This window comes from Lissotriton helveticus, chromosome 5_1 (assembly GCF_964261635.1).
Source record: "Lissotriton helveticus chromosome 5_1, aLisHel1.1, whole genome shotgun sequence".
In the NCBI taxonomy this organism is placed as follows: Eukaryota; Metazoa; Chordata; class Amphibia; order Caudata; family Salamandridae; genus Lissotriton; species Lissotriton helveticus.
In genome coordinates this window covers 1,370,450,622-1,370,464,947 of record NC_136065.1, presented here as the reverse complement: position 1 = coordinate 1,370,464,947, position 14,326 = coordinate 1,370,450,622, and positions in this window count along the sequence as shown.

The following is a 14,326-nucleotide window of genomic DNA, read 5'->3' as shown; positions in this document are numbered from 1 at the left end:
GTCCTTGATAATATGCACCTAAGTTTACTGGTTAAAAAAAGAGCAATGGGCCATATTATCAACAAAAGGCGATACATTATCGCCGCGTTTATCGGCAGGAAACTGCAGATAAAGCGGCGATAATGGGCTTGATAATATGCCCTTGTGAATAACCATAGCAGCCCAGGTTAACATCAGAACCTGGGCTGCTATGGGAATTTACAAGGGCCTATGGTTTTTAGGGCTCGGGCCTACGCCTCCACGAAGTGGGGGGCGGAGCTTCCGAGCTCTTATGCGTTAAATAAAAAAAAGAATTCAAAAAGGGGTCCGGCTGGCACATTCCTTAGCTTTTTATGGCATCTGCCTAGTGATTCGTCTTCGCTGTGCTGTCTATTTAGTAGCGTTGACGTGATTATTATTATTATTATTATTATGCGTTCTTATATAGCGCTCGATTACCCCTAGGCATCTCGGCGCTTGCCTTGGGAACCCGTCCTGGCTTTTTTCCCTGTGAGATACCCGTACTGGGCATCCCCAAGGTGAAAGCCAGGCATCCCGCCACGGGGGGGCAGTAGTGGAGATCAAGCAGCTAATGCCCAGAGCTGCAGAGTGTGAACCCGTGATTTGAGTAGGCACCGAAACGAGAATTATCGAGTCCGTGGATATTTGGGCTCAAGACCCTGCCGCGTCGGGAATTGAACCCTGGTCCCGGGTCTGACCTCTGCTTCAGGGTCTGCCTCCTCTAACCAGTGAGCCACACTTCTCCACTAGTGATAGGCTATATGTAATTTACGCGTGCCCGATTTGGCATATTTTCGGCGGTTTCGCGCACGGCAGACTTATTAATCTTAATTAATCTTAATTAGGAGCTGTCAGAGTGCCCGTGTAATGCAATCCAGATGGTGCGAGCGCGTTCACCATTGCATTGCATGTATCATGCGCGCGTTTAACATTTACCTTTCGCGCACGGCAGTCCATTCATTTGGCGGTCTGTTCTGTGTGTTTGTATTTGCACTTAGTGCAGAGGCGTAGTGCAGAGTGGTAGTGCGTAGTGCAGAGGCGTAGTGCAGAGGCGTAGTGCAGAGTGGTAGTGCGTAGTGCAGAGGCGTAGTGCGTAGTGCAGAGGCGTAGTGCGTAGTGCAGAGGCGTAGTGCGTAGTGCAGAGGCGTAGTGCAGAGTGGTAGTGCGTAGTGCAGAGGTGTAGTGCAGAGGCGTGGTGCGTAGTGCAGAGTGGTAGTGCGTAGTGCAGAGGCGTAGTGCAGAGGCATAGTGCGTAGTGCAGAGTGGTAGTGCATAGTGCAGAGGCGTAGTACAGAGTGGTAGTGCGTAGTGCAGAGGCATAGTGCAGAGGCGTAATGCGTAGTGCAGAGTGGTAGTGCGTAGTGCAGAGGCGTAGTGCAGAGGCGTAGTGCGTAGTGCAGAGGCGTAGTGCAGAGGTGTAGTGCAGAGGCGTAGCACAGAGGCGTAGTGCGTAGTGCAGAGGCGTAGTGCAGAGGCGTAGTGCAGAGGCATAGTGCAGAGGTGTAGTGCGTAGTGCAGAGGCGTAGTGCGTAGTGCAGAGGTGTAGTGCAGAGGCATAGTGCAGAGGCTTAGTGCAGAGGCGTAGTGCAGAGTGCAGAGGCGTAGTGCAGAGTGCAGAGGTGTAGTGCAGAGGCGTAGTGCAGAGGCGTAGTGCGTAGTGCAGAGGCGTAGTGCAGAGTGGTAGTGCGTAGTGCAGAGGCGTAGTGCAGAGTGGTAGTGCGTAGTGCAGAGGCATAGTGCAGATGAGTAGTGCGTAGTGCAGAGGCGTAGTGCAGAGGCGTAGTGCAGAGTGGTAGTGTGTAGTGCAGAGGCGTAGTGCAGAGTGGTAGTGCGTAGTGCAGAGGTGTAGTGCAGAGGCGTAGTGCAGAGTGGTAGTGCGTAGTGCAGAGGCGTAGTGCAGAGTGGTAGTGCGTAGTGCAGAGGCGTAGTGCGTAGTGGTAGTGCGTAGTACAGAGTGGTAGTGCGTAGTGCAGAGGCGTAGTGCAGAGTGGTAGTGCATAGTGCAGAGTGGTAGTGCATAGTGCAGAGTGGTAGTGCATAGTGCAGAGGCGTAGTGCAGAGGCGTAGTGCAGAGTGCAGAGGCGTAGTGCAGAGGCGTAGTGCGTAGTGCAGAGGCGTAGTGCAGAGGCGTAGTGCAGAGTGGTAGTGCGTAGTGCAGAGGCGTAGTGCAGAGTGGTAGTGCGTAGTGCAGAGGCGTAGTGCAGAGTGGTAGTGCGTAGTGCAGAGGCATAGTGCAGAGGCGTAGTGCGTAGTGCAGAGTGGTAGTGCGTAGTGCAGAGGCATAGTGCAGAGGCGTAGTGCGTAGTGCAGAGGCGTAGTGTAGAGGCGTAGTGCAGAGTGGTAGTGCGTAGTGCAGAGGCGTAGTGCAGAGTGGTAGTGCGTAGTGCAGAGGCGTAGTGCAGAGTGGTAGTGCGTAGTGCAGAGGCGTAGTGCAGAGTGGTAGTGTGTAGTGCGGAGGCGTAGTGCAGAAGCATAGTGCAGAGTGGTAGTGCGTAGTGCAGAGGCATAGTGCAGAGGCATAGTGCAGAGTGCAGAGGCGTAGTGCAGAGGCATAGTGCGGAGTGCAGAGGCGTAGTGCAGAGGTGTAGTGCGTAGTGCAGAGGCATAGTGCAGAGGCGTAGTGCAGAGTGGTAGTGCATAGTGCAGAGGCGTAGTGCAGTGTGGTAGTGCGTAGTGCAGAGGCGTAGTGCAGAGTGGTAGTGCGTAGTGCAGAGGCGTAGTGCAGAGGTGTAGTGCAGAGTGGTAGTGCGTAGTGCAGAGTGGTAGTGCGTAGTGGTAGTGCGTAGTGCAGAGTGGTAGTGCGTAGTGCAGAGGCGTAGTGCAGAGTGGTAGTGCGTAGTGCAGAGTGGTAGTGCATAGTGCAGAGGCGTAGTGCGTAGTGCAGAGGCGTAGTGCAGAGTGCAGAGGTGTAGTGCAGAGGCGTAGTGCAGAGTGCAAGCGCGTAGTGCGTAGTGCAGAGGCGTAGTGCAGAGGCGTAGTGCAGAGTGCAGAGGCGTAGTGCAGAGGCGTAGTGCAGAGGCATAGTGCAGAGGCGTAGTGCGTAGTGCAGAGGCGTAGTGCGTAGTGCAGAGGCGTAGTGCGTAGTGCAGAGTGGTAGTGCAGAGGCGTAGTGCAGAGGCATAGTGCATAGTGCAGAGTGGTAGTGCAGAGGCGTAGTGCAGAGTGGTAGTGCGTAGTGCAGAGTGGTAGTGCGTAGTGCAGAGTGGTAGTGCATAGTGCAGAGGTGTAGTGCGTAGTGCAGAGGCGTAGTGCAGAGTGGTAGTGCGTAGTGCAGAGGCGTAGTGCAGAAGCGTAGTGCGTAGTGCAGAGTGGTAGTGCGTAGTGCAGAGGTGTAGTGCAGAGGCATAGTGCGTAGTGCAGAGTGGTAGTGCGTAATGCAGAGGCGTAGTGCAGAGGCGTAGTGCAGAGTGGTAGTGCGTAGTGCAGAGGCGTAGTGCAGAGGCGTAGTGCGTAGTGCAGAGTGGTAGTGCGTAGTGCAGAGGCATAGTACAGGTGCGTAGTGCAGGTGCGTAGTGCAGAGGCGTAGTGCAGAGGCGTAGTGCAGAGGCATAGTGCGTAGTGCAGAGGCATAGTGCAGAGGCGTAGTGCGTAGTGCAGAGGTGTAGTGCGTAGTGCAGAGGCGTAGTGCAGAGGCGTAGTGCAGAGGCGTAGTGCAGAGTGCAGAGGCGTAGTGCAGAGTGCAGAGGCGTAGTGCAGAGTGCAGAGGCGTAGTGCAGAGGCGTAGTGCAGAGGCGTAGTGCAGAGGCGTAGTGCAGAGTGCAGAGGCGTAGTGCAGAGTGCAGAGGCGTAGTGCAGAGTGGTAGTGCATAGTGCAGAGGCGTAGTGCAGAGTGGTAGTGCGTAGTGCAGAGGCATAGTGCAGAGTGCAGAGGCGTAGTGCAGAGGCGTAGTGCAGAGGCGTAGTGCAGAGTGGTAGTGCGTAGTGCAGAGGCGTAGTGCAGAGTGGTAGTGCGTAGTGCAGAGGCGTAGTGCAGAGGCGTAGTGCAGAGTGGTAGTGCGTAGTGCAGAGGCGTAGTGCAGAGTGGTAGTGCGTAGTGCAGAGGCGTAGTGCGTAGTGGTAGTGCGTAGTGCAGAGTGGTAGTGCGTAGTGCAGAGGCATAGTGCAGAGTGGTAGTGCGTAGTGCAGAGTGGTAGTGCATAGTGCAGAGTGGTAGTGCATAGTGCAGAGGCGTAGTGCAGAGTGCAGAGGCGTAGTGCAGAGACGTAGTGCAGAGTGCAGAGGCGTAGTGCAGAGACGTAGTGCGTAGTGCAGAGGCGTAGTGCAGAGGCGTAGTGCAGAGTGGTAGTGCGTAGTGCAGAGGCGTAGTGCAGAGTGGTAGTGCGTAGTGCAGAGGTGTAGTGCAGAGTGGTAGTGCGTAGTGCAGAGGCGTAGTGCAGAGGCGTAGTGCGTAGTGCAGAGTGGTAGTGCGTAGTGCAGAGGCGTAGTGCGTAGTGCAGAGGCGTAGTGCAGAGGCATTGTGCAGAGTGGTAGTGCGTAGTGCAGAGGCATAGTGCAGAGTGGTAGTGCGTAGTGCAGAGGCGTAGTGCAGAGTGGTAGTGCGTAGTGCAGAGGCGTAGTGCAGAGTGGTAGTGCGTAGTGCAGAGGCGTAGTGCAGAGGCATAGTGCGTAGTGCAGAGGCGTAGTGCAGAGTGCAGAGGCGTAGTGCAGAGGCGTATTGCGTAGTGCAGAGGCGTAGTGCAGAGGCGTAGTGCAGAGGCGTACTGCAGAGGCGTAGTGCAGAGTGGTAGTGCGTAGTGCAGAGGCGTAGTGCAGAGGCGTAGTGCGTAGTGCAGAGACGTAGTGCAGAGTGGTAGTGCATAGTGCAGAGGCGTAGTGCAGAGTGGTAGTGCGTAGTGCAGAGGCATAGTGCAGAGTGCAGAGGCGTAGTGCGTAGTGCAGAGGTGTAGTGCAGAGTCAAGTCAAGTCAAGTCAGAGAATTTATATAGCGCACTACATACCCAGAGGGTCCCAAGGCGCTTAGAAAGGGGAGGAGGATTACTTGTCAAATATCCACGTTTTAAGTTGCTTTCTGAATGCTAGGTGGTTCTGGGTAAGGCGAAGGTAGGCGGGGAGTGAGTTCCATGTTTTAGCAGCTAGGTATGAGAAGGATCTGCCTCCCATGGTGGTCTTGTTGATGCGAGGTACGGTGGCGAGGGCTTGGCTGGAAGAACGTAGTTGGCGGGAGGGGGTGTAGAAGGACAGTCGTGAGTTGAGGCATTCTGGTCCGATGTCGTAGAGTGATTTGTGTGCGTGGGTTAGCAGTCGGAAAGTGATCCTCTTATTGACGGGTAGCCAGTGGAGGTCTTTAAGGTGACCAGAGATGTGTTCGTTGCATGGGATGTCTAATATGATCCTGGCTGAGGCGTTTTGGATTCGTTGTAGTTTCTTCTGGAGTTTAGCGGTAGTGCCTGCGTAGAGGGTGTTTCCGTAGTCCAGTCGGCTCGTGACCAGAGCATGGGTGACTGTTTTCCTTGTTTCGGTGGGGATCCAGCGAAATGTTTTTCTAAGCATGCGAAGAATGTTGAAGCATGAAGAGGATACGGCGCTGACTTGTCTATTCATTGAAAGTGAAGAATCCAGGATGACGCCTAAGTTCCGTGCGTGGTCTGTCGGGATGGGTGCTTTTCCGAGGGCTTCCGGCCACCAGGAGTCGTCCCATGCAGAGGGGGATGTACCTAAGATGAGGACTTCTGTTTTGTCTGAGTTTAGTTTCAGACGGCTTTGTTTCATCCATTCGGCAACTTCTTTCATTCCTTCGTGTAGGTTAGTTTTGGCGGTGCTGGGGTCATTGGTGAGAGAAAGGATTAGTTGAGTGTCATCCGCGTAGGAGATGATGTTGAGGTTGTGTTGGCGGGCGATGGCCGCGAGGGGGCTCATGTAAACGTTGAAGAGGGTGGGGCTGAGTGAGGATCCTTGTGGTACGCCACAGATGACTTCAGTGGCCTCGGACTTGAATGGTGGGAGGCGGACTTTCTGAGTTCTTCCGGTGAGGAACGAGGTGATCCATTCAAGTGCTTTTCCTTGGATTCCGATGTTATTGAGGCGTTGTAGAAGGGTGCTGTGGCAGACTGTGTCAAATGCTGCAGAGAGGTCGAGGAGGATGAGGGCGACTGTGTCTCCATTGTCCAGTAGAGTTCGAATGTCGTCTGTTGCTGCGATGAGGGCGGTCTCAGTGCTGTGTTTGGCTCGGAAGCCAGATTGTGAGGAGTCGAGGGATTTGTTGGCTTCGAGGAAGGCGGCGAGCTGGTTGTTGACAGCTTTCTCGATGACTTTGGCCGGGAATGGAAGGAGCGAGATGGGGCGGTAATTTTTGAGTTCGGTGGGGTCCGCTGTGGGTTTCTTCAGTAGGGCGGTGAGTTCAGCGTGTTTCCAGTCTTCCGGGAAGGTGGCGGAGCTGTTAATGACGTCTCGGAGGTGCGGTGCTATGACGGAGTCTGCTTTGTTGAAGATGTGGTGGGGACATGGGTCTGTGGGGGATCCTGAGTGGATGGAATTCATCAGGCGGATTGTGTCCTCAGTGGAGATTGGGTTCCAGTCGTTAAGGGTGTTCACGGGGGGAGAGTGTTGAGCAAATGGTAGGGTGGGTTGGTTTCCGGGTTGGTTGTCGAAGCTGTTGTGGATGTCTGCAATTTTGTTGTGGAAGAATAAAGCCAGGGAGTCGCAGAGGGCTTGAGAAGGGGTGATGTCGTTGGAGTTGGCCGAGGGATTGGAAAATTCCTTGACGATGTTGAAGAGTTCCTTGCTGTTGTGGGCGTTGTTGTCAAGTCGGTCCTTGAATGCTGTTTTCTTGGCCTTTCGGATTAGTTGATGGTGAGTGCGGGTGGCGTTTTTGAAGGCGTCCTTGGTGCTAGTGGTTGGGTCTTTTTTCCAGGCCTTTTCGAGGGAGCGGCAGAGTTTCTTGGACTTCTTAAGATCATCGTTGAACCATGAGGCCTTTTTGCTGGCAGGTTTGTTTTGACGTTTCTTCAGTGGTGCTAAGGTGTCGGCGGTGTTGGATAACCATAGGGTGAGGTTGGCGGCGGCTTCGTTTGCGTTAGAAGAGTGGGCTGGGGTGTTTAGAAGGAGCGATGCGGAGATCTGGTCCGTGGTGATTTTGTTCCAGTTTCTTTGCAGAGTTGGTTGGAGGTGGTTGGTGGGTTTTGGTTTGTTGTAGGTGAAGTGAACGCAGCTGTGGTCAGTCCAGAGGAGATCCGTAGTGTGGCTGAAGGAGACATGATTGCTGGAGGTGAAGATGGGGTCGAGTGTGTGACCTGCGATGTGGGTGGGGGACGTGACCAGTTGTTTAAGTTCGAGGTTGGCGAGATTGTCCAAGAGGGTGGTGGTGTTGCGGTCGTTGATCTTTTCAAGGTGAAAGTTGAGGTCTCCCAGTAGGATGTAGTCTTTGGAGGGGAGCGCGTGAGGAGTGATGAAGTCCGTGATGTCTTCACTGAATTTAGCGCGGGGTCCTGGTGGTCTGTTGAGGAGGGTGCCTCTGAGTGTGGTTTTGGGGTCGATGTGGATCTGGAAGTGAAGGTGTTCGGAGTTGGTGAGATTGGTGTCAGAGCTGGTTGAGATGCGGATTGACTTCTTATGGACGATAGCGATTCCTCCTCCTGTGTGGTTGGTGCGGTCCTTACGAATGATCTTATAATCTTCAGGGATGGCAATGGTGATGTCTGGGGCTGAGGAGGTGTTCATCCATGTTTCTGTTAGGAAGGCGACGTCCGGAGAGATGGTGTCTAGTAGGTTCCATAGGTCAATGGCGTGTCTGTGGACCGATCGAGTGTTGAGAAGGATGCACTGTAGGTGGTTGGGGTCAGGAGTATGTGTTGTGGTCGTAGCGGAGATGTTGTCGGTGCCGATGAATTTGCAGGAGTAGCAGGAGAAAGGTGGCGTAGTGCAGAGTGGTAGTGCGTAGTGCAGAGGCGTAGTGCAGAGTGGTAGTGCGTAGTGCAGAGGCGTAGTGCAGAGGCGTAGTGCAGAGTGGTAGTGCGTAGTGCAGAGGCGTAGTGCAGAGTGGTAGTGCGTAGTGCAGAGGCGTAGTGCGTAGTACAGAGTGGTAGTGCGTAGTGCAGAGGCGTAGTGCAGAGTGGTGGTGCGTAGTGCAGAGTGGTAGTGCGCAGTGCAGAGTGGTAGTGCATAGTGCAGAGGCGTAGTGCAGAGGCGTAGTGCAGAGTGCAGAGGCGTAGTGCAGAGGCGTAGTGCGTAGTGCCGAGGCGTAGTGCAGAGGCGTAGTGCAGAGTGGTAGTGCGTAGTGCAGAGGCGTAGTGCAGAGTGGTAGTGCGTAGTGCAGAGGCGTAGTGCAGAGTGGTAGTGCGTAGTGCAGAGGCGTAGTGCAGAGGCATAGTGCGTAGTGCAAAGTGGTAGTGCGTAGTGCAGAGGCATAGTGCAGAGTGGTAGTGCGTAGTGCAGAGGCGTAGTACAGAGGCGTAGTGCAGAGTGGTAGTGCGTAGTGCAGAGGCGTAGTGCAGAGTGGTAGTGCGTAGTGCAGAGGCGTAGTGCATAGTGGTAGTGCGTAGTGCAGAGTGGTAGTGCGTAGTGCAGAGGCGTAGTGCAGAGTGGTAGTGCGTAGTGCAGAGTGGTAGTGCGTAGTGCAGAGTGGTAGTGCATAGTGCAGAGGCGTAGTACAGAGGCGTAGTGCAGAGTGCAGAGGCGTAGTGCAGAGACGTAGTGCATAGTGCAGAGGCGTAGTGCAGAGGCGTAGTGCAGAGTGGTAGTGCGTAGTGCAGAGGCGTAGTGCAGAGTGGTAGTGCGTAGTGCAGAGGCGTAGTGCAGAGTGGTAGTGCGTAGTGCAGAGGCGTAGTGCAGAGGCGTAGTGCGTAGTGCAGAGGCGTAGTGCAGAGGCGTAGTGCGTAGTGCAGAGGCGTAGTGCAGAGGCGTAGTGCAGAGTGGTAGTGCGTAGTGCAGAGGCGTAGTGCAGAGTGGTAGTGCGTAGTGCAGAGGCGTAGTGCAGAGTGGTAGTGCGTAGTGCAGAGGCGTAGTGCAGAGTGGTAGTGCGTAGTGCAGAGGCGTAGTGCAGAGGCGTAGTGCGTAGTGCAGAGGCATAGTGCAGAGGCGTAGTGCAGAGTGGTAGTGCGTAGTGCAGAGGCGTAGTGCAGAGTGGTAGTGCGTAGTGCAGAGGCGTAGTGCAGAGGCATAGTGCGTAGTGCAGAGTGGTAGTGCGTAGTGCAGAGGCGTAGTGCAGAGGCGTAGTGCAGAGTGCGGAGGCGTAGTGCAGAGGCGTAGTGGGTAGTGCAGAGGCGTAGTGCAGAGGCGTAGTGCAGAGGCGTAGTGCAGAGTGGTAGTGCGTAGTGCAGAGGCATAGTGCAGAGGCGTAGTGCGTAGTGCAGAGGCGTAGTGCAGAGTGGTAGTGCGTAGTGCAGAGGCGTAGTGCAGAGTGGTAGTGCGTAGTGCAGAGGCATAGTGCAGAGTGCAGAGGCGTAGTGCATAGTGCAGAGGCGTAGTGCAGAGTGGTAGTGCGTAGTGCAGAGGCGTAGTGCAGAGTGGTAGTGCGTAGTGCAGAGGCGTAGTGCAGAGGCGTAGTGCAGAGTGGTAGTGCGTAGTGCAGAGGCGTAGTGCAGAGTGGTAGTGCGTAGTGCAGAGGCGTAGTGCGTAGTACAGAGTGGTAGTGCGTAGTGCAGAGGCGTAGTGCAGAGTGGTAGTGCGTAGTGCAGAGTGGTAGTGCGTAGTGCAGAGTGGTAGTGCATAGTGCAGAGGCGTAGTGCAGAGGCGTAGTGCAGAGTGCAGAGGCGTAGTGCAGAGGCATAGTGCGTAGTGCAGAGGCGTAGTGCAGAGGTGTAGTGCAGAGGCGTAGTGCGTAGTGCAGAGGCGTAGTGCAGAGTGGTAGTGCGTAGTGCAGAGGCGTAGTGCAGAGGCGTAGTGCGTAGTGCAGAGTGGTAGTGCGTAGTGCAGAGGCATAGTGCAGAGGCGTAGTGCGTAGTGCAGAGGCATAGTGCAGAGGCGTAGTGCAGAGTGGTAGTGCATAGTGCAGAGGCGTAGTGCAGAGTGGTAGTGCGTAGTGCAGAGGCGTAGTGCAGAGTGGTAGTGCGTAGTGCAGAGGCGTAGTGCAGAGTGGTAGTGCGTAGTGCAGAGGCGTAGTGCAGAAGCGTAGTGCGTAGTGCAGAGTGGTAGTGCGTAGTGCAGAGGCGTAGTGCAGAGGCGTAGTGCAGAGTGCAGAGGCGTAGTGCAGAGGCGTGCATAGTGCAGAGGCGTAGTGCAGAGGCGTAGTGCGTAGTGCAGAGGCGTAGTGCAAAGGCGTAGTGCAGAGTAGTAGTGCATAGTGCAGAGGCGTAGTGCAGAGTGGTAGTGCGTAGTGCAGAGGCGTAGTGCAGAGTGGTGGTGCGTAGTGCAGAGGCGTAGTGCAGAGTGGTAGTGCAGAGTGGTAGTGCGTAGTGCAGAGTGGTAGTGCGTAGTGGTAGTGCGTAGTGCAGAGTGGTAGTGAGTAGTGCAGAGGCGTAGTGCAGAGTGGTAGTGCGTAGTGCAGAGTGGTAGTGCATAGTGCAGAGGCGTAGTGCGTAGTGCAGAGGCGTAGTGCAGAGTGCAGAGGCGTAGTGCAGAGGCGTAGTGCCGAGTGCAAGCGCGTAGTGCGTAGTGCAGAGGCGTAGTGCAGAGGCGTAGTGCAGAGTGCAGAGGCCTGGTGCATAGTGCAGAGGCGTAGTGCAGAGGCATAGTGCAGAGGCGTAGTGCATAGTGCAGAGGCGTAGTGCGTAGTGGAGAGGCGTAGTGCGTAGTGCAGAGTGGTAGTGCAGAGGCGTAGTGCAGAGGCGTAGTGCGTAGTGCAGAGTGGTAGTGCAGAGGCGTAGTGCAGAGTGGTAGTGCGTAGTGCAGAGGCATAGTGCGTAGTGCGTAGTGCAGAGGCGTAGTGCGTAGTGCAGAGTGGTAGTGCGTAGTGCAGAGTGGTAGTGCGTAGTACAGAGGGGTAGTGCGTAGTGCAGAGGTGTAGTGCGTAGTGCAGAGGCGTAGTGCAGAGTGGTAGTGCGTTGTGCAGAGGCGTAGTGCAGAACCGTAGTGCGTAGTGCAGAGTGTTAGTGCGTAGTGCAGAGGCGTAGTGCAGAGGCATAGTGCGTAGTGCAGAGTGGTAGTGCGTAGTGCAGAGGCGTAGTGCAGAGGCGTAGTGCAGAGTGGTAGTGCGTAGTGCAGAGGCGTAGTGCAGAGGCGTAGTGCATAGTGCAGAGTGGTAGTGCGTAGTGCAGAGGCGTAGTACAGGTGCGTAGTGCAGGTGCGTAGTGCAGAGGCGTAGTGCAGAGGCGTAGTGCAGAGGCATAGTGCGTAGTGCAGAGGCGTAGTGCAGAGGCGTAGTGCAGAGGCGTAGTGCAGAGTGCAGAGGCGTAGTGCAGAGTGCAGAGGCGTAGTGCAGAGGCGTAGTGCGTAGTGCACAGGCGTAGTGCAGAGTGCAGAGGCGTAGTGCAGAGTGCAGAGGCGTAGTGCAGAGTGCAGAGGCGTAGTGCAGAGGCGTAGTACAGAGGCGTAGTGCAGAGGCGTAGTGCGTAGTGCAGAGGCATAGTGCAGAGTGCAGAGGCGTAGTGCCGAGTGGTAGTGCATAGTGCAGAGGTGTAGTGCAGAGTGGTAGTGCGTAGTGCAGAGGCATAGTGCAGAGTGCAGAGGCGTAGTGCAGAGGCGTAGTGCAGAGTGGTAGTGCGTAGTGCAGAGGCGTAGTGCAGAGTGGTAGTGCATAGTGCAGAGGCATAGTGCAGAGGCGTAGTGCAGAGTGGTAGTGCGTAGTGCAGAGGCGTAGTGCAGAGTGGTAGTGCGTAGTGCAGAGGCGTAGTGCGTAGTGGTAGTGCGTAGTGCAGAGTGGTAGTGCGTAGTGCAGAGGCGTAGTGCAGAGTGGTAGTGCGTAGTGCAGAGTGGTAGTGTGTAGTGCAGAGTGGTAGTGCATAGTGCAGAGGCGTAGTGCAGAGGTGTAGTGCAGAGTGCAGAGGCGTAGTGCAGAGGCGTAGTGCGTAGTGCAGAGGCGTAGTGCAGAGGCGTAGTGCAGAGTGGTAGTGCGTAGTGCAGAGGCGTAGTGCAGAGTGGTAGTGCGTAGTGCAGAGGCGTAGTGGAGAGTGGTAGTGCGTAGTGCAGAGGCGTAGTGCAGAGGCGTAGTGCGTAGTGCAGAGTGGTAGTGTGTCGTGCAGAGGCGTAGTGCAGAGGTGTAGTGCGTAGTGCAGAGGCGTAGTGCAGAGGCGTAGTGCAGAGTGGTAGTGCGTAGTGCAGAGGCGTAGTGCAGAGGCGTAGTGCAGAGTGGTAGTGCGTAGTGCAGAGGCGTAGTGCAGAGTGGTAGTGCGTAGTGCAGAGGCATAGTGCAGAGGCATAGTACGTAGTGCAGAGTGGTAGTGCGTAGTGCAGAGGCGTAGTGCAGAGGCGTAGTGCAGAGTGCAGAGGCGTAGTGCAGAGGCGTAGTGCGTAGTGCAGAGGCGTAGTGCAGAGTGGTAGTGCGTAGTGCAGAGGCGTAGTGCAGAGTGGTAGTGCGTAGTGCAGAGGCATAGTGCAGAGGCGTAGTGCAGAGTGGTAGTGCAGAGGCATAGTGCGTAGTGCAGAGTGGTAGTGCGTAGTGCAGAGGCGTAGTGCAGAGGCGTAGTGCAGAGTGCAGAGGCGTAGTGCAGAGGCGTAGTGCGTAGTGCAGAGGCGTAGTGCAGAGGCGTAGTGCAGAGGCGTAGTGCAGAGTGGTAGTGCGTAGTGCAGAGGCGTAGTGCAGAGTGGTAGTGCGTAGTGCAGAGGCATAGTGAGGAGGCGTAGTGCAGAGTGGTAGTGCGTAGTGCAGAGTGGTAGTGCGTAGTGGTAGTGCGTAGTGCAGAGTGGTAGTGCGTAGTGCAGAGGCGTAGTGCAGAGTGGTAGTGCGTAGTGCAGAGGTGTAGTGCATAGTGCAGAGGCGTAGTGCAGAGTGCAGAGGCGTAGTGCAGAGGTGTAGTGCAGAGTGCAGAAGCGTAGTGCGTAGTGCAGAGGCGTAGTGCAGGGGCGTAGTGCAGAGTGCAGAGGCGTAGTGCGTAGTGCAGAGGCGTAGTGCCGAGGCGTAGTGCAGAGTGGTAGTGCGTAGTGCAGAGGCGTAGTGCAGAGGCGTAGTGCGTAGTGCAGAGGCGTAGTGCAGAGGCGTAGTGCGTAGTGCAGAGTGGTAGTGCAGAGGCGTAGTGCAGAGTGGTAGTGCGTAGTGCAGAGGCGTAGTGCGTAGTGCAGAGGCGTAGTGCATAGTGCAGAGTGGTAGTGCGTAGTGCAGAGTGGTAGTGCGTAGTGCAGAGTGGTAGTGCGTAGTGCAGAGGCATAGTGCGTAGTGCAGAGGCATAGTGCAGAGTGGTAGTGCGTAGTGCAGAGGCGTAGTGCATAGTGCCGAGTGGTAGTGCGTAGTGCAGAGGCGTAGTGCAGAGGCATAGTGCGTAGTGCAGAGTGGTAGTGCGTAGTGCAGAGGCGTAGTGCAGAGGCGTAGTGCTGAGTGGTAGTGCGTAGTGCAGAGGCGTAGTGCAGAGGCGTAGTGCGTACTGCAGAGTGGTAGTGCGTAGTGCAAAGGCGTAGTGCAGAGGCGTAGTGCGTAGTGCAGAGGCGTAGTGCAGAGGCGTAGTGCAGAGGCGTAGTGCGTAGTGCAGAGGCGTAGTGCAGAGGCGTAGTGCGTAGTGCAGAGTGGTAGTGCGTAGTGCAGAGGCGTAGTGCAGAGTGGTAGTGCGTAGTGCAGAGGCGTAGTGTGTAGTGGTAGTGCGTAGTTCAGAGTGGTAGTGCATAGTGCAGAGGCGTAGTGCAGAGTGGTAGTGCGTAGTGCAGAGTGGTAGTGTGTAGTGCAGAGTGGTAGTGCATAGTGCAGAGGCGTAGTGCAGAGGCGTAGTGCAGAGTGCAGAGGCGTAGTGCAGAGGCGTAGTGCGTAGTGCAGAGGCGTAGTGCAGAGGCGTAGTGCAGAGTGGTAGTGCATAGTGCAGAGGCGTAGTGCAGAGTGGTAGTGCATAGTGCAGAGGCGTAGTGCAGAGTGGTAGTGCGTAGTGCAGAGGCGTAGTGCGTAGTGCAGAGTGGTAGTGCGTAGTGCAGAGGCATAGTGCAGAGGCGTAGTGCGTAGTGCAGAGGCGTAGTGCAGAGGCGTAGTGCAGAGTGGTAGTGCATAGTGCAGAGGCGTAGTGCAGAGTGGTAGTGCATAGTGCAGAGGCGTAGTGCAGAGTGGTAGTGCGTAGTGCAGAGGCGTAGTGCAGAGTGGTAGTGCGTAGTGCAGAGGTGTAGTGCAGAGGCGTAGTGCGTAGTGCAGAGTGGTAGTGCGTAGTGCAGAGGTGTAGTGCAGAGGCGTAGTGCAGAGTGCAGAGGCATAGTGCAGAGGCGTAGTGCGTAGTGCAGAGGCGTAGTGCAGAGGCGTAGTGCGTAGTGCAGAGGCATAGTGCAGAGGCGTAGTGCAGAGTGGTAGTGCGTAGTGCAGAGGCGTAGTGCAGAGTGGTAGTGCAGA